Raw genomic sequence first — 24,104 nt, 5'->3', positions numbered from 1 at the left:
GATATGTACCTCAGATTTCGGTGGTTTTTAATGCATTTTTAATGAAGAAACGCTTTTTCGAAACACAGTATGGCCCTTCAAAATATTGCCATGGTATTTTCTGTTGAATTCACCTGGTTCTAAAAGGTAACACAGTAGCACTGAAGGTGGGTATAAAACCTCCCAAAATCCCAATATATATTATGAACGTGACTTACTTGTGAGAAGGAAGCATGTATGTGAATGTCCATGTGAGTTTGCACATTTATAGGTCTGACATCACCTGGTCTGCTGTTTACTATGAGAGGTTGCTGAAAGCTGTACACAGGGTCTAGTTTCTGATTAATTTAGCCAGTCCTCTTTGTGATGTTCAGGGTGACTCACTGGCTGGTGTGGGAACATAATTCATCCTGCAGATTTCTCCTAGTTTTTGCTATGATTATTGCTTTGAGTATTCACTGGTTTACAAATCATCACCTAAACTTCATTATTACATATCTACTCCCTGCTGAAGACTCACCCAAGTCATCTAGGGACTTTTGGGAGAAGCACATGTACAGCAGGTGTTGTTGCTATTTTGGAAGAATGTTCATTTGTATAAGTTGTGCTTAGTATGGTTTTGGCATTACTGACATATTCATTTTTTTAAAGATAAAGAGGCAACAGGAGAGCTGCTGTATGAATCAGAAGATGAAGTGCTTGCTAAAGAAATTACCTCTCATGTAATTAATACTTAAACATTAGTTAATATCTGGTGAACATCTGCACATACTATTCCTAAAAATAACATTCAATTCCGGTTTCTCCAGGAGAAACATTAGAGAGCCATGCCTCTTTCCTATGATGTGGTACATTTGAAAATAAAACAAAAGTGTGGTGCTTGGATGAATTCCGAAAACATTTCCAATTCATCGTTTGCCCTTCCTTAATGCCTCTGAGTTCATTCCCTGATTTGTCATTGTGTTGCAACACTTTTCTCCAGCTGTCCTCCCCGCCTTCATGCAGGGTTTAAGTGACACATTGCATCCCTGGCCCCTTGCAGGGTTTCAGATGGCCAATTACACTGTGCCAAGGGGATGCACAGAGCAAGCATTTGCATCACCTGCCATTAGCACGTGTCCTCAGGACTCACTTTCCTATGGAAGGAGGAGGAGGAGAGGCTATTCCAGAGACCAGGGCAGAAGCCAAGCTTGTCCACTCGTGCATGGGATTAAACTTGAGCCACCCACCTCCCTCACTGAGGACCTGTTCAGAGCAGACTGTTCTCAACACCTGGTTTGGGTTGCCTCTCTGTGGAAAGCTGTGTGACAGAAAAGCTCAGAGTCTGGTGAGCACCTGGGCTGGGACATGTCTGGTGCATGCCTCCAGATGAGGAGCTTGGAATTGTGCTCAGGTGCAGTAAGATAGGTACAACTGCAGAGTGTCAGAATTCAGCTCCTCTTCTGAATATCCGTCTGTGGGAAAGTCTCTCCTTCTGCACTGCAAATTAAGCTTAGAACTTGGATACAAAAAAATAGCAACCCATCACAAACTACCTATGGGGAGAAGTAGGGCATTTTGGCTTGCTGGAGGTTTGGACACGTTTTCCATTGGTGTTATTCTGGGATAATAATCAATGTCTGGTTTGTCCTTCCAGACTATGACTCAGAAGCCTATCAGTCTACTCTAAAACTTGGATGAACAATCAAAATCTAGACTGAAAATCAAAGATGATGGAGAATGGCATCTATCTCCTTTTCACAGCATGCATCTTCATATGCTCTCTGAATATTTCAAAGTGTTTTGGCACATATTATCCTGAAATGTTTGTTTCAGCTCTGGCAGTTAATGAAAACTCATCAAATGTGGTATTATATTGACATTTAGATGCATGCCTTCTCTATTAGTAGTTCTTGTCTCTTCATTTCCATGAACATAAAAGTTATGAAGTTGAGTCTTGGTTTCTGATTTATGTACTGCCTGTTCGTAGCACAAAGATTTTTGTAGACGATGAACTGCAGCAAATGAATTCTGAGCAGAGTGCCAGAATAGCTACTGAAGTGACCCCAGACACAAATTTGTCCCACCATATCTACTTAGAATTTTTGACTATTTACAAAGGAGTTGGCTGAAAAAGCCCTTTAGCTTGAGTATGTCTAAAGTTCAGTTTATTTTTTCCTACTCAGGTCCTGCAGGACTCCTAAGGATTCCAGGCACCAGACAGCTGTGTTTAGCCTTGCCTGTTGCAGTAACGTCAAGGAAACCTATCATAACTGGCAAGCCTTCTAAACACATGAGTGCTTATGGATTACAAAAGGAGAAAACATGCAGATTAAAATAAACTGTTACCAGACAGAAAGACACCCACCCTCTTCCCCTATAACTTCTTTTAAAAAGCCCTGGGAATTTGCTTTGATCAGACTTTAAGGTGAGAGCAGATCTCCTGGAAGTTATCTTCAAGCTAACAAAATAATGATAAGCCAGGAAGGAAATGGAGCCAAGATACGTCATGTTTGTTAAAAGACAAAAATCTGGTGATTGTGACAAACCCTGCTTAGATCAAGCAGAGAGGACATTGAAGAATGAGCCTCACTGGGACCTGAACAGGATTTCCATTCTTGCACTGTTGGTCTGTTTGTGTGGCTTTGGGATTTGAGCTTCTCTGGAGGACACACAGAGAAACTTGAAAATTCAGCCACCTCTGGCTGGCTTTCCCCTTGCTGGGATAGAGTCAAAGTATAGAATGCAAACGAAAAACAAAGGAAAAAGAAACAAACCCCAAACCAACCAAACGAAAAACAACCCCACCCAACAAAAACCCACCCAAACTTCTCCCTCACTATTGGTCTCTATTGAGGAGTTGAGTCACTGAGTGCTTTCAAAGCCAACACATGCTCATGTCCAGACTTCTTGAGACACAAGGAGAACGAGCTTCCTAAGGGAACTTTATGTTATTATGGAAAAAAAATTTGGTCCACTCAGTCAAAGCCACATTAGTATGCATCACTTTACCAGGCTGCTGTAAACCCATCTTCACTAGCCAGTTGATGGAGGGCTTGTGTTGAGCAGCTGGAAGAACCTTATGAAATTGAGCCTTTAATTTTCATGGGCAGCTTCCAGGTTTAAAATGAAGTGAGTGAGATGAGAATTTGCAGCGAAAGAACATGGTTCCATCAGCCTTCAGCCAACAAGAGATGGAAAGTCTCCCTGCCACAGCAGGAGGAGCCAGGTCTAAAAATGTCACTAAGATGGGAGTCACCACCATCCTTAAAAAGGTGCCCAGGAAAGATGGGATGCACCCCTTTTGTGGAGTATCTCCCTCTTTACACTAACTGCAAGAGAAACACAAGTAAAGTTTTTGACTGTTTACTTAGTTTTATACCCTAAAAATCTATGTGTCTGGTTGAACAGCTCAAGGAAAATGGCTTATTGCCTCTGCAGATGCCAAGGCCTTGGTGCAGATAAGCAGAGGACTCCACTGTGTTATTGGTCAGGGCTCCTCCACCCAGCGATATTTAGAGTAAAGAAGCCCAACAGCACAAACAGGACTTGTGTGTGCAGTTATCTTGTTTGTCTGGATTTTTAATGGCAGCAAATTGCTTGACAGGACATTCAGAGGAAGGTGAAAACAAGCAGTCTTCCATCTGGAGTTTCTCTGCTGGTGCAGGGTTTTTAACCTGAGAGCCCAGAGTAACCTAAAGTCACATGGAGAAAAGGTCAGAAGTGGTTATGGCTCTGAAAGAAACTGGATGCTTGCAAGCTGCTCATCAGCAAGGACTTCTGCTTAGCACATGAATTCCACAGTGCAGTTTTGTTCCAGCTGTGTTAGATATAAGGCTTAGATAAGAACTACAAAACACAGACAGTAAAAGATTTCTATTTGAAGTTGTGGTGAACACACCAAGGATATCTCAGGACTCACCCTGGTGTATTCAAGGCAAAAAGTAGAGTAAATGCCAGGAAAAAGGAGTGTCCCTTGCACATCAACTCAGAACATTTGTATGTTATTTGCTGTTGGCCGGTTCCTAACACTGTCCCAAAACCATCTAAATGGCAGGGAAACATTCCTGTAGGGAGTTTGCCATGTGTCCTGAGACCCAGGACCCCTTTGGATGCAGTTGGTGTTCAGGAGATTACCTGGCCCTTTCAAAGCTTGCTGTTCACTGGATCTGATACCCATCTGTAATTGTGAATTAATATGCTATTAGTCACTGCCAGTATTGCTTGAAAATGTTTTCCTCAAATTCCCTACAGTGTCCTGCAGCTTCTGGATCTTCAGATAAGGTACAGAAGGGCATTTTAATGGTGTCATTTATGCACTCTTTGACTGTTACATCAGTCTTTGGCTTCAATTGCCCTGACTTGGCAGCAGGATTGTTTTGCTTTATTCCTGTTTTCTCCCAAGCTTTTACCAGGCACTGAGTCTGGGCTGTCAAGGAAGGTAGGAGAGGGAAGTCACAGAGAATTGTCATAGTCCTTAGCATGCTGCACCTTGGCTCCATCAGCACTTCAGAGCAGGAGTAAAAAGTTAGTGCAAGCAGCACATGCACCAGAGGAAGCAGTGAAACAGGGCCCTTTGCTCAACTGAGCACCACAGCTAAGTTAGATAGCAAGAGCAGTGCTCACTTTCCTTCACAATCTGATGGCCTGCACAGACATCTCACAGCTTTTGATTTTCCAGTTTTATGTTCCTCTTCACATTGCTACTCCCTTGCCCTTCAGATCTTCTTCTATCCCATCCCATCCCATCCCATCCCATCCCATCCCATCCCATCCCATCCCATCCCATCCCATCCCATCCCATCCCATCCCATCCCATCCCATCCCATCCCATCCCATCCCTGCCAACCAGCCCCAGGCAGCTCACACAAGAGGCTTGGGGCAGGTGCAATGTGGCTGCTGTTCCCTCCCCTTTCCTAGCCAGCCATCACACCCACATCCAACTGCCACTAAGCAATGCAGCACAAAGCCAGCAGATTTGCATACATCTGTGCAAACTTTCTGTGAGGTCTGAGTAGCTGAGTTTCACCTTGGGTTTCAGGCTAATGTGGAGGCAGACAGTGGTGGGCATCAGCAAGTGTGCAGAAGGCATTTGTCTTGTCACTTCTGCTTGCCAGGTTGGGTTTTCCGCTGTTGGAAAATTCACTGTACGCTTGTGTTCAAAAGTTCTCTTTAGTGAGACTAAAATTATTGTCAAGACTTTGCTGCTTTTGGCACTGATACATGTGAGGAAAATCTTTGGGATTGTTTAGTCTAGAAGAAATATCAGTTTTGTACCAGTTTTCAAATAGGATAAGTACTGCAAGCTAGAAAAAGGGCATGCTCTCTATGTCCTTGCAGAATAAGACAAAATGGAAGGGGTTTAAATTATCAATACAGAAATTTTGCTTGGGTACTAGGGAAAGCTTTCTCATGGTAAAGATGACAGTGCAGCCGTGGAACAGTTTATTAAGGAGAATTGTGTAGCTTTCATCAAGCTGGCAGAGCAGGAGGTGGCAGAAGTCCAGCACAGATTAGATCAGTATCTGATTCTGCTGGAACAGGCAGATGGACCTGGTGACCTCTCAAGGTCTCTTCCAACCCAGTTTTCTCTGACTTGTTTTCAATAAGTACTACCAAGGAGCTGAAATCAGTGCAGTTTTGGAGGCTGTATTAAAATGAGTAAGAGAGCACCTCTACCCTGGGGAACATAGAGAGTTGAGAGAGATGAGGCAAAGTGTGCCTGGGGGAAGAGGGAGGCACAGAGAGGGAAGGTTTCCCAAAGCTGCTAGTGCTAAGGCAGTGGGGAGGAATCTTGCTTTTGGAGTCAACATCTACTGTCTCTCTGACCAGAGACTGGTCAGAACCATCAAGCTTTTGTGTTGCCAGTGTGTCTGAAGTTTTGTGAATTTTATATTGCTTTCAAATAATATTATTTTTAATAATACTTTTAATATTCTGCAGTCTGTGTCAGAAGGCTACAAAACTTCCCATTCTGCATTTCAGAGACCCTAAAATATTTCAATTTCCTTATCAAACTCCTTTTCAAACAAGGTTTTGCTCTGATAGCCCCAATGTGAGATTTCCAGGTGATGGTTTTCTGCAGAGGAGCCCAAGATCTGGGGCAGATATCAATTTGATTTGATGATTCTCCCTGTCTTTCTCCCCTTTTCTCCATGGATGACCATCTGTGAGCTGAAATCCCACACCACTCCAGATACTGTCTCACTGTGAAGACAGAGTGCTGAAGAACCAGGCTGCAGCAGCAGCTGCAAAGCAACTGAGCCTGCTCCTTCAGCTTCACCTGTGGAGATGAGAGCACTTAATAAATTAGGCAAAATAGTATTTATATTAATCATTTGATCTTGAGCTTTTTGTGCTCCCACTTGCTACCTGAGGGACTTCCACAGACCCAGCTGGATCTGTCACATTTGGCACTTGAGTTTGGAGCAAAGAAAGCCAACACATGTGCACAGGCTGGTGCTCAGAGGCAAAAACATCCATCCCTGGTCATTCCCTGTCAGCAGGAGAGCAGCTCCCAGAGTGATGTTATCTCCTGGAGATAAGGGAAGCTGCAGAGGGGGCTGGTAGGAATTGTGAAGCACGGTCCTTGTCTTTGTCTTTTTAATTTCCACATTCACCAGGCAGGCAGTGCCCACCCCTGAGCTCACCAGCAGTGGGTTTAGGGTCGGTCACACTCCTGGCTGCTTTGGAGAGCCTCAGCAGCGCGGGCAGGGGAGGCTGTGGCACATCCACACCAGTGGCTGCTCTGCTGGGTCAGCAGCAGCGGCGTGCTGGCAGGTCTCAAGGCACTGCTGGCACAACACAGCGAGCCCCTGCAGTCTGGCAGGTGGATGGGCTCTGCCAGATTGCCTGCGAGCCAGCAAACAAATCAAGCAGAATCGATGGTGTCTCCAGGCAGCTCGGCTCCCACCGGTGTTGTTTTTATTTCCAGCATCAGGAGAAGCAAGGCTGAGACTCTGCAGAGAGGAAGGGGAGAGGGCAGCTTGCCTTTGTTCACTCTGATTTCTTCGGGAGACACCAGAAGAGCCTTTCCCAGAACTGGCTTCACTGCCTTCTGCAATGCAAAAGCCGCCTAATTAAGGAGGCATAAAAAATAAATTTTTATCCTATTTTTTCTTTCTAGGAACTAATCTGACTCACTGTATTGTCATGCATTCCTTACAGACCAGCTTACTTCTGTTTACCCAGTGCAGTGCACAGCCCTGTGCTCTCTTCTGGCTGTGAAACCACAGCACCCAACTGGACCTTGGTGACTTCCCATTATCTCCACCAGCTCCCTAGGAGCCCACTGCTCTTCATCCAGCTGCTCTGCATTTATGTGGGGAAGTCTAGGACAGATGGAACCTGCTTTTTTCAGCAATTTCTGCTTTAGCTGGCAGTGGTGGCATCTCTGGGGAATATCACAGTCTGCAGGAGGGCAGGATATCTTCCAGTCCAGCTGCTGTTTGACATTGGGTATTTATTAGTGGCAATTATTAACAGGGAGAACTAAGTCCATCCTCTCCCCTGGGAGTCACTGGTGCTATTTAAAATAGCAGAACAACCAAACCAGGAGAGGAATCTTAGGGTTATCAACTCTCAAACACAACAATACAGCAATACTCAAGCCTTTCAAATAACCTTCAGTTTTGTTTCAAATAACCATCAACCTGCTTCAATGAAGAGCCACCCTTATAGAATTCCCTGAAGACCAATAATCTCTAGTTACTTCCAGCAGTAAAAGTTCTCTCTATGCTAAGGGGAGCTTAGCATCTCAGGGTAAAAAATCATCTAATTGGAAAGCCTTTAACCCACCAGGTGGTAGAAAAATTTGCTTCTGAGAGGATGACAACAAGCTATGTCCTAGAAGCTCCCAAAAGTAACTCTGTGCAGTTGACTGAAATGACACCACAAAAGTCCCTGTGGTTTGGAAATGGGAGTTGTTATCAGTATAATAAAACCTGCATGTTTTGTGTAAATCTAACACCTCTAATTCTCTCCTAACCAAGGTCTTCACTGAGTTCACTTCACAAACTGCATAAAACCCAGAGCCTGAAGGATGTGGACAGTCATGGCTACAGATAAAGCACTGGGAGCTTTGAATGCTTCCCACCTGAATGCTGAGTGAAATGTGTGCAGCAGCCTGTGGGGTGAGACCCTGCACTATGGCAGGTCTCAACAAACAGGATGTCAGCCTGTAATTGCTTCAGACTGACCTGAACAGTGGCAGGGCTGTGCAGGGTAGCAGGATCCCTGCAGAAACCCAGTGAGAGAGGGATGTTCCTGTACAGCACCATCTGGCATAGCTGGAGCTGGCACAGCCATTTGTTACTCTGAAGAAAACAGTAGGAAAATGTGGATCCCTCTGTGTTTCACTAATCTATCAGGAAAGATGAATTGACAAGCTAAGGGCATCTTGGCTAACAAAACAACAAAATAGCCTCTGGGTCAACAGTGGGACTGCTGAGGCCATTACTCTTGTATATAACTTCAGAAAAATTTTTTTTTTTTTTAAATGACTGAGGTAGCAATTTTATTTTATTATTTTATCCTTGCTGCATGAATATGAAAAATCATCTGAGCTTTAGCAACACCAATTTACAGATTCAGGCATCAATAATAATTATGACACAGTGATAGGGAAATTGAAGTTGTTGGGATATGATCCAAATTCAGGCCTCCATGTAAGGCAAAATCCACATTAATTGAATGTAATTAAAGGTGTTTACTTGGCTGCAGAAGAAAAGAAATTATAAGACGATTTTATTGACACAGATACTTCTAGAAGAAGCAGGGGGTAGGAATAGTTTAAGCTGGCATGCACTGCAGAGAAGTATCTGTTCTATCTCAGCCTAAGTACTTGTCAGTGTTGAGCCAGTTACTGCAGCAGTAATTTGGTCTTTTTGAGGAGTGTAAATAGAAGTTATTAAAATATAAAATTAATATTTATAAATAACATTTTCATAAACAGGCACAACGGATGCACATGCAAAAACTTGTTTGGGTGAAAACAAAGAGTAATTGCAGCTGCTGGTACACGTGAGTAGCTGCTGGAATTTACTTTGAACACAAAAATGTTAATTTGCATAGGTAAATGTTGGCTTCAAGCAAGCACCTGGATTTGATGCAATTAGTGGATCTGGTGGGTGCTGTTCCAATCACCCAAACACCCATGAGACATACCTACAAAGTAAATGAAAAGACTTAGTAAAGGGTTTTGTTCCAAGTAAGTCTTACAGCTTTATTTACCATCTCATTTAAAAGTTTTCTGGCTTGTTTGGCCATTCATCTGGGTCTTCAATAACCCACTGAAGTTCTGGATTTTTATCTTATTTGGTAATTAGAATTTGCAATTCTAATTCCATATGAATCATTTATTTACAGAAACTAGGGTTTAAGGAGTGCTTGATTCAGGATCTAATGAGGAAGGAGAGGGTCAGGAGCCACATCATATCATTACTTCTTCGGGAAACACTGGGATTAAAGCAAGGCAGGACAGCCCCGTCTTCCACTCTGATGCTGGCAGGAGACCTGAGCAGCTGTTTATAAGTTTCAGGGTAGGAAGGCAGTGTCTGACCAGGGATCTTCCTAGTCCTTCCCAAGCACAGTGATAGCTGAAAATAAACGAAGGTTTCATTTTGGTGATTTGAAGTGATGACAGTATGTTTAAGCTTCAGCAACAACCATGGAAGGAAAAACTCCCACCTCCTGGAAACTTGAGGCTCCTGTGTGGATAATACTTGAAAGTGTTGAGAGTCAAACAGAAAACCTGCCTCAGCTGAAATTCTCAAGCTTGTACAAAAAACACACAAGTTGAAGGCAGAGCAAAATCCAAGTCTCCCAAGACTCTGCTGCTGTTTAGCAGTGAGTCTGGGATTCAAATGCTACCCAGCCATAGGTAATGTTGAAAAAAAGAAGATAAATTTTGTCTTCCCGATGTGGAGGTGACAGACCTGGATGGACACATGTCTGGAAAGCTCTTTAGGGTGCCTTTGACCACAGGGCCCATGTCCATGGGTACTGAAGTGCTGCAGCTGAGCGTTTGAAAATAAATTACTACTACTGCATAATTAGTGTCCCTTCATGGTTAAGACAGAGGTTCTCAGGCTCCACTTTGTGTCTGCGTAGAACAGACTTCAGCACAGAGACAAATACAACCTGGAAATGCTGTAAAATCTACGTAGCTGCCTTGGAGCTCCAGCTTCTGTCCTGAATCCGTACATAGCTGGACCTCAGCACTTCATAGGCTCATACAGTGACAGAATAATTCATACTGGAGGCTCAGAGCAGGCCAGGCAGGTATTGTTCCCCAGCTTCACAGCTCTGTGCTGAATGGAATCCAGCACTATCTTCTTGTATTCCTGCCAAGAAGTCTCCTGGTAGCAGCAGCCAGGAGCTTTGGCCACATCCAGACAAGTATCAACCAGATCTTGTTTTTCCTAGTGCCTGTTTCAAGGCTAGATAACATTTTAACCCTTCAACTCATATTGAAGTGATGTACATGTGTGTGCAAAGGCTTTGTGTGAGGTTTTGAAGGACCCTGGAGCCCCCAGAGCAGTGATGGAGGATGATGAGAGGATGAAGGAGCTCCCTGTGCACTGTTCACAGCTGCTCTACAGTCTCCACACCAGTGTGAACACTCTACTAGCCCACATTCAATTCACCCGGTGCAATTTTTAATTCACTGTAGAATGTAGGTATGCAAAGTAACATGGATAGGCATTGAAAGGCTGGCAAGTGGCAGGGCAGTCTTTCATTTTGCATTATAGAAAAACCCTGTTAATGCCTGGCTCCTGCCGTTCACAACCTCTGCATACAGATCTTTTTGACCAGGTGTCCCTTAAACATTCTGGCCAAAATCAATGTGACTACTCCTTTTGTCCACTCCTCTTCCCTCAGCACCATCCAAGAGAAGTGTGGTTAACCTCTCACCCTTCTGTTTCTGCCTGTGCCATTGAGATGTAACACTGCTGTAGCTTCCTCTGCACATCACAGTCCTTGCTGTCTCCAGTGCAGAGACTTCTCTCTGCACAGCCATAGCAAGGGAGCCATGAAGTGTGCCAGCTACACCTTTTAAACATGATGACTCAACACTGCAGGTGTGAGGAATAGAAACCAGGAGAGTCTTCCCAGAGAAGTCAGGGAGTTGGCTAGAAGCTGCTGTTGTAGTGCAGCAAAAAAGCAAAGTTCACCAGCAAGTATTAACTTCTGCAAAGCCAGAGGATTTGAGGCTGTAATGGAGTTCCATCTCTGGGATAAGCATAGCTTTCTCTCTTTTCTTCATCTCTCTTATGATCCAGTAGATCCAAGTCTATTTTCTCCCCTCTTTCTCTCAAAAGAAGTAAAGATTTGTTTGCTCTGCTCAATTATCTTCATTGCTCATCATGCTTAAGATTCCTATTTTGCTCCAGTCAGGAGACAAACAGTCTGGGAAATTACTCAGAAGCAGCACTGGGCTTTAACAGGTTGTTCTCTGGAATGTGTACAAAAAGTTTTGAAGGACAAAACCTAGTAGTAGCCGTGGTAGTAGTAGAAAGAGATGAAAAAATAGTAATAAGATAAATCTCAGAGTCACAGAAATTGCTTTTAAAATTCTTAAAAATGAAGGGGCCTTCTGAGGCACAAGGGAGTCAAGAGCTGAAAATGGATTGACATTCCTTTTTTGACACTGCTAGGGTTGATGAAGTGATAATTAGGCCAGAGAGTGCAAGAGTCACTGCTTCATCCTACTCCTTTGCCCCCTCAGGACTTGTCACCACTGAATAAAGGGCAGAGATTATATTAGAAACGCCTGCAGTTATGAGAATGTGTAAATTCAGAAGCTTGTGCTTTTTCATGCTTTATGGCTGATTTGAGGAAAACCATATTTCCAGACTGATTCCTACCCCCATGGATTGGGTTACATGCTCTTTACTAGTAGGCTCTAGAGTCCACAGAGCTGGCGCATGGACTTTAGTTGTGTTTACATTTCTGTAGACTTAGTACGGGAGGTACACAAATGTTGCCCACATACAGACCACAAAACAGGAACAAATATCAGTGTATGACACTAGCTCTCCCCAAAGACAGATACTGAATAATCCAATAATCCAATATCACACAAAGCCTTTTTCAATCTCTCTCCTTCCCTATATCTGAGATTTCCAGTCCTAGGGGGGATGTGCATTTTAACTTTTTTTTGTTCTGATTCAATATAATTTTTTTGTAAACATGTCACAAAAAACCTCCAATCCCAAAACACTAAATACATACCCCTGACTGAAGAAGTATGTACTATAGGAAAATCATGATTATGTGCTTGAAAAATCCCTAATCAATTGACTGGATTCCGAAGTGAATTTAATATTAACACTTGTTACTTAATTTTAGATTCTTTCATGAGGTTTTTTACATATTCTAATTTTGTGAAGTGCAAAACTAATTCTTATTTAGAATGCAAATTATTCTGTAGTCAAAATATTATCAAATATTTAAAGTATAAATAAACTGCCTTAATAAAATCCCTTTCTTTCTAGAAGCTAGTGTCTCCCATTGACTTGCAAATAAATGATTTGCTGTATAGCCCAAGGAAAGACGAGCTCTGAGCACAACACCTACAGGGGTTTTAAGTAGTTATTTAATTAGAATGTGAGTTAGGTGCATGTATATGAATTATGTGAGTATACCTCATAGCAGCCATTTCCAATTTCCTACCATTCAATTGCTACCATTACCCATACAGCTTAGATAATGTCATAATATCCTAGGCAGTTGTTATCCTGGCTTTTTCAGTTAAACTCTATGAAAAAATTTAAATTGGTTTTCTCTCTTTAGCTTCTGGGAGAGAAGACTATTGGAATGGCAAATAGAACAGAGTATGAGTGTGGCCTAACTACAGGCCCGATAAAATTTGAGCAAAAGTTCAATGGAATTGGCTAATGTACTTATCAGTCTCTGTTTATTCCCCATCCCTGGAAATATTCAAGGTCAGGTCAGATGGAGCTCTGAGCTACCTGGCCTACTAGAAGAGTCTCATTGCAGGGGGGTTGGACTAGAAGACCTTTAAAAGGTCCCTTCCAACCAAAACCATTTTGTGATTCATTCTATGAGAAAGCATGGTAAATTCACCACTCATTAAACTGACTTTTTTAAAATTTGTGGTTGATTATCAACTCTGTATCACCTTGCATTCCAACACAAAAATGTTAGGCTTATTTCCTATATCCCTTCTGAAATGACTATAGCCTAGTCCTGAAGCCTTCCCACTTGTCTTGGATTACACATGCAAGTCATCCTCAGAAGGAAACAGTATTCATGCAAACCATATCTAAAGACTTCGTATCTACAGTGTCTCTAACTATACAATACTTCTATGAGACCCAGCCAAAAATTGTGAAAAGCCTGACTCCTCTATATCCGTGGCTTTCCACTAATTTTGAATCATGGGTTTTCAATAACCAGCTTCAAGCTGAGATTTGCTTATGTGTCTCATTGCCCATGAATAGCTGGAGTAGGACTTAGCTCACACGATTTCTGGTGTCTGGGCCCACCAGTGTTTTCTTAGAGTTAAGGGAGAAAAACAGGTACACCTGTCGTGCTTTTGTTCATCCTTTCCTGCCTGCATTTCCATTCCTTTGCTCTTAATATGTCTTGTTCCCTGAATTACAAATGTAAAACACAGCAGGGCAGGTGCTGCATGTACCTCCCTTCCAGTGCTGGGGAGATGAGTGGTATGGCCCCAGCTCCAGAGCCTTGGCTGCTGCCCAAAAGTCTATTGTTTGGAGTCTTTTCCCTTGAGAGGTTGTCTGATTCCATCTGTCATGTATCAGTCAGGACAAGAGCCTGTGAGTGCCCTGAATCCTGTTTGCTGCTGGATGGTTCCCCACCAGGCTAGCAGGGCTTCTCAGAGGCAAGGAGAGGCACGACACCTTAGGAGCCTCCTAAAATGTTGTGCCTCTAGCTCCCAAATGGTATGCACAGCACCTGGTGCCTCTGATTTCCTTCCTGAGCCATGGCAAGGACAGGGCTTGTAACTCAACAGACCAGGGGGCATTTTCATTTAATTCCCCAGCTCTTTCCAGTTGTACGTTTGAGTGTTCAGCTGTTACCATGTGAAATATGAAAAGCTTAGCCAAGAGGTACCTCTAGCTATTGTAGCTGTTGGCTCACTCCTGGGAGAGGCAAGACTGCATAATTTATCTGATATTTCTTCTGCGTAAGAAGAACATATTTTCAAAATCAAAACTCAAGATAGGTTTGTGGTAGGAGTGCTGAGATTCCTGAGATAGTTCTGTGCCAGTGCCCTGGCTGCCTGTTTGATAAACCCTGCTGAAGTTGCTCTTGGCACCCTCTGACTGGCTGGCAAGTGGGCATATTCCTCTCAATGGAGCGATTTTCCAGTACCAGAGCTGAACTGGAAAATGAACCTGAAGGCACAACTCATTGGACTAGCACCTGTGGAATGTGAAAGGAATCCAGACACTTAATTCCTGGGCAGCTCTCTGGAAAATCCCTGCCTTGCTGCTCTCAGTAGCTTTAGCCTGCAAGCCTGAGCAGCTGGCATTGCCAATGGGCATAGGAACAGCTGGGAGAGGGCACACTCATGGGACATTTCTCTTTACAAATGCTTTGTCCCACAGGAGAGAGGCTCTTTCAGGGACCCACTGTTTTCCTGACAAACCTGTAATTAAGGCCATTGCTCTTAGTAATTATGAAAAAATAATAATAAAAAGGAGGAATATGTCTGATGAAATACTCTGTAAAGAAAATCTTGGCTGTTTTAGCAGGCATGAAATGTTGGGTTGTGATCACTCCTGTTGGTACCCCACAAAGGAGGCAAAAGGCACACACCCCTGTGAGCATTTGTCCCTCTGACCTTGTCAAGTGGGACCCCTTTTACAACTCACAGGGGTCCCCCAAAGAGCACTGCACCCCACCTTATCATAGTATCTAGGAGTAGCAGAGTGAATCCCTTTCTACAGGCCCCTGTCTTGTGGGGGAATATGGCAAAGCCAACGCCTGACTTAAAATGACCACATTTCAGTGAGGTGAACCCACCCTCCCTTGTACATAAACATTTAGCTCACATGGCTGAAGCATATGGATTGTTGTTTTTATAAGTTCAATACTCACTATACACCTAATAAGGCAAGTCTAGTTAAAACATACAGAGTAAAAAAGGAATATTTTTCCTTGTGTCACCACCCCTCTCCAGCACCACTGCAAACACCACAAATATCTCTACATACAAGTAGCTCAAGTAGCCCCAAGATGTCGTGGATTTACTCTCGCCTCCAGCTAGAGTATTAAATCAGCAGCTGTGCCTCTGAAATGAAGGTTTGCCATCACTCAGAAAGTTCCTGATGGGTTGTCATTGGCTTCTAAATCAACAGCTTCCCTAAAGAAAAAGAAACTTTTAGAAACAAGCGACTCCCTTGTCAGCAGATGCTTGGCCAGCACACAGGCAGATGTTAATGACTTCCAACAGGGAGAAGGGTCAAACTCAAAAATCCCGTAAATTTCCCGACCTGGATGAGACCAATCTCATCATGGCTGAGAATAGTATCACCATTAGGACCCCAAAATAATGATTGTTGTCATGTTTAGCACTGGTAATGAGAAATATCTGTTGAGTCTGTTTATATTTCTTTGTATAAAGCATTCTTGTCAGCGTGTGTGTTGCAGGAAATTACTTACTCACCGAGCAAATTGCAGTACGAGGTTGGAGTCCGACTTCCCCAGGTGGGAAAGCATTTTTCCCTAACAAAGGTTAATGACTTGCTGGCAGTTCAGCCACCTCGTTGTCAGCGATATCTGGTTGCTGCTAGGCTGGGAAAGGATGGCTCCTGCCCAGCAAAAAAGCCATCAGCATCCTTAGACAGCTGAAGGCAGACACTAGCCTTGGGCAGCAGTGTGGAGAATGTTTCCCGAATAAATGAATACCAATAATCCCAGGAGTGAGAAGTGTCTTAAAGAGAAGCCTGAGGTCCCCAAGGAAGGGGAAGTAAAAGAACTGAGGTTTTCTGTCAGGAAAGAGTATTAAAGACATGAATCTTAGGTAAAAAGTGGGTCCTTAGATACGGCTCATTAGGTGAGCGTGAAGGAAGTTCTTGGAGCTGATCGGCTGATAAGCAAATAAGCGCTTGTGCTTTTGTCTTCTTCCCCTGCCTCTAGGTCCTTTCAGGGTCTTGTTTGCATTTAGGCTCTGTAAATAGGCACAAGTGTCTGCTATGTGTTAGGCTGGTGTTAAGGATGAGGAGAATGTGTCTGAGGCACCTGGCAAACAGCAAAGCTATTCCCTGTTGCACGGCTGCTGCAATCCTTAAACACTCAGTGCCCCAGCTGTGTGCTGAATTCATTTCTGTGGGCATTTAGATGGAAAAAGAGGTGTTTTCCACACAAGTATGGGGGCTGTATATTTAGGAATGAGAAGGAGGAAGATCTGTCTGGACCTTTCCAGTGACCTGTGTTAGCTGGGAAAGGACATAAAGCTCCAGCAAAACAGTAGGAGACTGTTCACACCCCTAGGGCTTAAGTAACAGGCACATGTTAGCAAATAATATTGCATTTCAAGTAACAACACTCCAGTGAAATGAGTAATCAAGCAGGTTTAGGATTGGATGATTTTCTTTCCCTTCAGGAATTTTACATACGAGAATCCTGCATGTTGCAATGGTTTAGGTCATAACAACATATGTCAACATCTTTAAGGCGGGCATGATTTCCTAAGTCTGTAAGGATGTCTTTAAACAAAAGGGCTCTCATTTGCAGACATAATGAGCACATACAGCTCTCAGGAAAATGCCTCTGAAAAAATACAGCTGTTCATACCTGTACTGTGAGTTTGTCCATGCAGACAGGATGGTATTACAATGATCCCAGCCAGCCAAAACTTTGAATTAATCCTAGTTCCTTTCTTCCTCTTTTGTCAGGGACTCATCAGCACATATCAGATGAAGATGTCCCACCTTCAGGTGTGACATCCTCCAGGATGTGGCCACTGACACCCAGGTAGTGGTTCTGGCTGGATTTGGGTTAGCATTCCCCTGGAAGTGCTGTGCTCTGCGCTTGTATCTGGGAGGGTGTTGGTAACACACCACGTGTTGACTGCTGTGAGCAGCACCCACACAGTGCCAAAGCTGTCCTTCCAACACCCCCAAGGGCCGGTAGGAATTCCATAGGAATATTCCATAGGAATATTCCATGCCATATGACATTGTGCTTAGCAATTTAAAAGGTAACAGAAAATGGGCTGGGGGGATGATTCATTACGGAGGCGTTTGCCTTCTGAAGCAGCCACTTTGCATACTGGAGCTACTTCCCAGGAAGTGTCTGGACATTGCCTGCTGATTGGAAGTAGAACATATGTCTCCTTTGCTTTTGCTTTTCTTCTGCACATAATCTTGGCTTGATTCTTTTTTTTTTTTTTTTTTCATTTGACTACCTTTATGTTGACCTATGAGTTTTTTTATCTTATTTTCTCCCGGTGTCCTGCTGAGGGAGGGGGTAGTGAGAAAGCAGCTGTGTGTGCATTTGGCATCAGGCATGGTCAGCCCACCACACCAGTTATGGTACATTTGGTCCCAGATGGCTGAGTGTGGTTTTTGTCATATTCCCACATGAGTGAGTGGGAAAAGTCTGTGTTCAGAAAGACAACTTACAGTTCTTTAAAAATTAAAACAAATGTATGAAGGAGAGAGTACTTCCATCCTGTGTTCAGTGGAGCAAGACTGTCTCTATAGGATTGTATTACCCACTGATTTCTTCTCCTCATGACAACAGAATGAGTAGCCACTTGTGCTAATAAGGCTGCCAGAGGAATGATGTGAGTGGGAGCCGTCCTCTCCTGCAGACCTGTTCCTGTGACCCTGTGGGAATTCTTGAGCACCCACCTATGGCCATGTGTATTTCTCCTGACCAAAAAAATGAGGAACATAATGGGATTCATGTTCAGTTCAGTTAAACTGAAGCAATATAAATCTAATACTATCAGTGGCAGTATTTAGTACAGTGACCTGAAAACCTAATCCAAATTCGTAATTTTTTTACATGTTGTTTTGGATTTTTTTTTTTCATTTTATAAATCAGCATCTTCAACCCAGATGAATTGTTATGAGACTAAGGGACCTGCTCAGAGATAAGAGGTGAGAAATTTGCCAACCCCATGTGTATGTGATGTGCAATTAACTGAATAATTTTAGCATCTTAGTGCCACAGGTCTTTTATTAATAAAGTGATGGTATTTTCCCCTTCCTTCTGTGGAGGGAGTTGCAGAGAATGCTGCAAACACCTGTAATGATCTTCAATGATTTCAGCTGCTATAAAACCCACAGTATTAATGGAGCCTCAAAATTTTGTCCCAATGGAAGCAAGGACTTATTAAAAAATAACATTAATGAGGGCATGTCCCAGGCTCTAAGATGTATTTAAGACCTACATTAAAGACTCCATTAAAATCCTATTGATATTACTGTTGATTTTCCTTTTCAGTCAGAGGGATTGATTCCATATGCCTCATAGTCTTTTAGCTACTATCCAAGGCTGGAGGAGTTGCTGCTCTTTCTTCTTTGCCATAAATATGTAGCTGGAGCTTGTGAGGTCCTTGGCTGCCTGGCAGACTTTCAAAATAAGGCAGGCAAACTGGAGGAGTGTAGCTTCTTTCTCAATCTTCTTATGTAGCCCTTCCTTGTCTGGATTCCCATGGCAGAGCCACTGGTGGTTACTGAGTTTTTTCTCTAGTACAGCAGTCCTAGCAAACACTGAAAGCTGCCAGCTGCCTCTGCCTGTGCATCTGCAGTGGTGAAAATCACCCCAAACTTTTTGGTGCTTCTTCCACTCCCTAGAACTTTAGTGATTCATGGATGTTCATGGAGAGAAAAACACTAAGCATAGCAGTGCTTCGGAGGTATGGTTTCAAACTCGTATCTCTGAAAAGTAACTGGCAGCAGAAACACTGAAGAAATTCAGCTCTGAACTCCCTCCTCAGGTCTCTGGCTTGCTGTGGTGCAATAGTCATTGTAACATGTAGAGCCTTGGAGTAACTAAGTGGGTATGAGTGTGTCCGTGGCTCCTGGACACCTGTTGGTTTCACTGTCAGAACCAGAAAAGCTTATTAAAGGACATGATGTAGTCCATTTATTTTAGTCAAGGGTTTTCAGCCGTGCAATTTGATTGCCTGTGGGATGACAGGTTATACTGGACAGTTCCTTATTCAGCCTCAGTTTTCTAATGTTGTAGACCACAACCTTATCTTGCTTGTTCCAGAGCCCTCCTCCCAGTTTACCCTCCTACACCAGCATACAGTTGCTTTATTTTTAGATAATTAACCTTTTCTTTTGCCAGCAGTAGATAAAGTGCAGGGCTTCATAATTGATGTGCTGTTGTCTCTGACTTCTCCACACCCCCGTGGGAGCTTTCAATCATTGTTAGAGCTGGAGTCTCAGTTTGAATCCACAACACAGTGCTGTATTATTATTTACCCTGAGTAGAAATGCAGCAGAGATCAATGAAATGAATGATTATTATTACCCAGAACTGACTGGAATTGAGATGCTGAATGATGCACCCAAATGAATTTTTTAAAAGGCAGAGGTGCACAGAGGACATGTAACACCAAGTATCACTCAAAACCACAACTCTTGTTAAGAGGTGAACATCTGGCAGCAAATGGATTTTCAGTGCCTAGTTAGCAGAAAAATATGAGACATTTTACTGACTAAAAAATTTCTCAGGAGGCATATTTATAAAAGCAGCACCTAAATATTGAAATAAAAGGTAGTGTCCAAGTCTTCAAGCAGAGCCAGGAAGATAAGCAATGTCCTAGGCAAGTCCTGTCCTGCAAGCCTAGTTTCAACAAGTAGCCTTGGAAATCACTTTATTGGATATTGGCTGAATAGAACTTTTATCCTGGGGTGCAGGGGCTTTTAATCTTCAGATCACTAAGGGGTTTGCCTTTTATGAGAGTTGTAGATAGAATGTGATTCAGGACTGCACATTATCATTTCTTTGTACTTGTGAACACTTGGAAAGTCAGCGTGACCTGGGATTGCATCTGATTTTTCTAGGAAACAGGATTCCTTACTATATCAGAGCCTGACATTGCAGGTGCACTGTAATATAGTGTGCAGATATCATAAAACCTGCTGCTTGCTGTGCTCTCTTAATTTGAGTTAATCTGCACTTGATTAGAAGTAAGCATTATGTGCAGAAGAGAGAAAAGAAAATAATTTTCTTTCTTCAGCCACAGACAGGGAAATTCACAGGTTGTCTTCAGATTCCTTTCCAAACCCATCATCGTTCCCAGTCCTCTGAACAAATACATGATTTTATGGCAGTGGTCAGGACCTGTTTAGATTCACAAGTTAACTGGAAAAGGAAGGTGAGATTGTCAGAACAGTTGCTTGATGCCCAAGACACTTAACTTCAGTGTTTGTTTCTGCTGTGAATGGTTATTCCCTAATGTAGGAAAGAGGGAGAAGACTGTTTATTAGGCTGACCCAATAATGCAGTTGTGCCCTCACACCTCACCCCTAAAACTCAGATTCTCTTTACTCTGCCATGGCTCTGCAGAGCAGCAGCTGTGACCTGGTGAAGGTGTCAGGTGGGAAAGCAAGGAACTATTTGATCTGTTCTCCATCACCTGCAGGTCTCTCCATCTTCTTACCCCCTCTCTGCACCAGCCCTGTATCAACAAAAACACACAAGGGCACAGAGCAACCATGCAAATGGGAAGGGAGACAGAGGGCTTTGCCCCAGCCTTGCTCTGCACAGCCTGTCTGGAATTTTATTGAGCCATCCAGGGGCCTGCCTGCCCACACTGAGTAATTGCATTTTGTTGTGGCTGTTATAAAATACATTGGAAACATGTGTGTCTAGAAGGGCACATTAAACTCCTGTATTTCAGTTAGTGTGCATTTTTTTTCTGCCCTGTTTTATTTCCATTTAACAGGACAAAGGAGACATTTCAGTGAGGAGTTCTGGCTCCCTTGTGTTTCTCTGTTTTCTTCAATGGGCTTCAGGAATGTGTATCAGTGTCAGAGCAAACACAGGGCTTACAGGTTCAAAGGGACTATTTTGTTCAGGCTAAATCACCCCAAATGGCAACCCAGGGTAGCATCCCCTCCCTTTAGGATATTTCCAAATGACTTGTGAAAAGGGGGTTCATCTCTAGGGGAGCATTTGATGTCAGGGCAATACCTAGTGAGGAATGTCTGTCATTCTCAGCAGTGCTTGGTGGATATTCTATCTGTCAGAGTCACATTCCCATATCTACTCATGGGACAAGTTTTCTGCATTGCCCAGGGCTCCTGGCTACCTATCTGAATGGGTTATCTCTTGGTTACTGGCAGTGGCACTTAGGACTGGTTCTATATAAAGCACCTAGGAGCTACCTGAGGTTTTGCAGGATCAGTCCCTGGGTTTATGGACAGGTCCCATTTTGCTTTTGTTCGGCTCCTCTTTGTGCAGCCCTGAAATCAGGAGCTGATCAAGGAAAGAAGCCAGATATGTCAGGTTTCATTATGTCCTCAGCTCCTGATAAAGGATGAGGATTGAGCAGCCCAGTTCTCATAGTTTCCAGCTTTAATCAGCCGTTGTGCACAAAGCAGTGTTTAAAATGTTGCTTACACTCTCCCCTGCAAATAAAAGAAGTCTGTGTCTCCAACAGAAGGTATAAAGTATTATGTTTATTCAGTGAAAGATAGCAATCATGAAAGTTAGGCTGGGTTTAAAAGCTTTGGACTTCTTAAGGGAAATTGACTTCAGTTTAATAGGAAAGAAGGGGAGAGGTGGAGGGAGTGAGAGGAACAAGAGGGAGGTTTCAAACAAAAATGTTCCAAAACCCCGTGAATAAGAGTTTAATTTTGCCTGTTAAGCTTAAACAACCTTCCATTAACATTCCTTATTGAGTACTGTAAATGGAAAAAGCAAATAAACATTAGTCTGTGGCCTGATGTGTCGTCAGTGATGCTGTTCATGATTTTTTTCCTCTGTCAATGAAAGAGAAGGTGCCAGCAGCACCACTGCTTGGCAGGCTGGTCAGACTCTGGGCTGCATTTCTGTGCAGAGCAGGCAAGACAAAAAGCACCTGGAGACAAAAAATGCTGCCTGGAGTGGGAACTGATGTGGCTTATAAAATGCACCCTAATGGTTGCCAAAGGAAAGCTTTCCACCATCACATCCTACATTACCTTCCCTAAGCTGGTCATGTTCTGTTTTGTAAAGTCAATAGTTTTCTGAAACCCACCATTTTCAACTCCACAGTTCTAATAAGCATCTTTAATTTCTTAAACATCTCTTTAATTTCCAGTCAGCATTTTATTGACTTACTTATTCTTATGCCAGGATTCACTACAGTAGTTCCATTCTGTCTCTCTCTCTCTATCTCTCTCTTCTGTTTGGCCCTTCCTTCTCATCACTGGTTTAAAATACATGAACATCAGTTACATCCCCTCTCAAGACACTGAACAAGGTAAAATCCTACCTACATCTCATCATTGCACTCATGTCTGTAGCATGACTCAGCAGACTCATATCACTAAGTCCTTTACCCACTTTCTCATAAATACTTGTACTTCTAATCTCGTCTGGGAATTTGTCCTGCCACTGACGTTGCTTTCTCTATTGCTGTACCTTTCTTTGCTTTGCTTTCCTTGCCGTTGCTATATCTTCCTTTGCTTGGCTTTCCTCTTGCAGTCTGCACAAATTGATGTGTTGGAGAGACACATCAATTCAATCTTGCCCTTTCACCTCTTAGTTTCTTCTTATCAGAAGCAATATTTGAGGGTGAGCAAAAGAACCTTTCTTACGTAGAAAACACTTTTAGGAACGTTCTCAACCTTTTTCAGTCTTCTCCGGACTGCTGACAAAAATGTAGATGTATAAATGTATATGTCTTCACGAGCAAAAGGTGACAAAGCTCCCTAAATATTTACTGGAAAGTTGGAGCTTGATTCAATTGCTTAAGTGTAGCTGTCTAATGCTATTTATGACCTCAAAGGTAATCTAAGACTTCTCCACTAGGCTTGTAGATATGACACGTGAGCACCACACCTTTCTGGAAAAGCATCTCACATAGGTGGGGTCCTCGGGGGCGTCTGGAGGCTGTGCTTTGCTAGCAGGGTCCGAGCAAGGAGCACGGAGCTATTGAAGCACCTGCCTTCCAAACAGCTCTGCAGGCTCTGCTGACACAGGAGCCCGGTGTTCATGAGCCACAGGAGCTGCTGGCAGAGGCAGGAGCTCTGACACACTGTTCCCATGCGTGCATCCAAATACCTCGTCCCTTGGCTGAGTGTCAGCCTGTGTGCTTAACTTAGCTTGCAGGGCTCGGAGGGGGCAGTCCAGAGCATCCATTAACTGGGTAAGGAATTTCTGCTCTTGGAATCAGATGCTTCCACTGAGATCGTATTTCTATGGAGGAGTGAATGAGGAGAGGAGGAAGACAGTGAAAAAAAAAGCAGGAATGGAGGAGTTGTATGGGATCTTGGGTTATAAAACAAGTGCCCTTGGCAAATATTTGTGGAGAGGTGGATTATGAGTCAGCTACTTTTGAGTTAAAAGGCAGTATAAGCAAAGAAAAGCTGCTAAGTAAGAATTTTTTAAATGCTTTATTTAAAAGGAAGAAGCCTTGACAGACTGAAGGAGCTAATTATCAAAGACATCTCACAATTTGAATGTGTGTGTGCGAGTTTCAATGAACTGTAGAAAATACCTTAAACTTCTATTCCAAGAAAGAAGACACAAAAACCAGCAGAGAAGGACTGCTGTCATAACTGGATGAATAATCCAAGATGAAGAATCCTAGAAACAAACAGGAAACAGAGAGAGAAAAATAGGAAAATGAAAGCAAGGAAATGATCTTAGAAGTTATAGAGGTAAAAGCAAGATTTTGCAAACCCAGAGTGAACTTTAGACTTCAAAGGCTGTGAGAAAGTATGACACCTTCACTGATTATACAAAAAACGGAGAAGTAAGGAAGTTGAGCATTGTGGGATGAACATTAAATATATTGTAACTTCGCTTCCAAAACCTAAGTAAATGTGTTGCCTCTTTTTTTCAAGAGCTTGGGGAGAAAGGCGGTGGTTAATGCAAATTAGGTTAACTACATGGAACTCAGGTGTTGATGAATTCATGAATGCATAACCTCCATCACTGGACTTCGAAAGAACCAGCAAACAACACCAGGTTTG

Source organism: Sturnus vulgaris, chromosome 2, assembly GCF_052056855.1.
Source record: "Sturnus vulgaris isolate bStuVul1 chromosome 2, bStuVul1.hap1, whole genome shotgun sequence".
NCBI lineage: Eukaryota > Metazoa > Chordata > Aves > Passeriformes > Sturnidae > Sturnus > Sturnus vulgaris.
The sequence above is the reverse complement of the archived record's forward strand: the minus strand, read 5'-3'. Positions refer to the sequence as shown.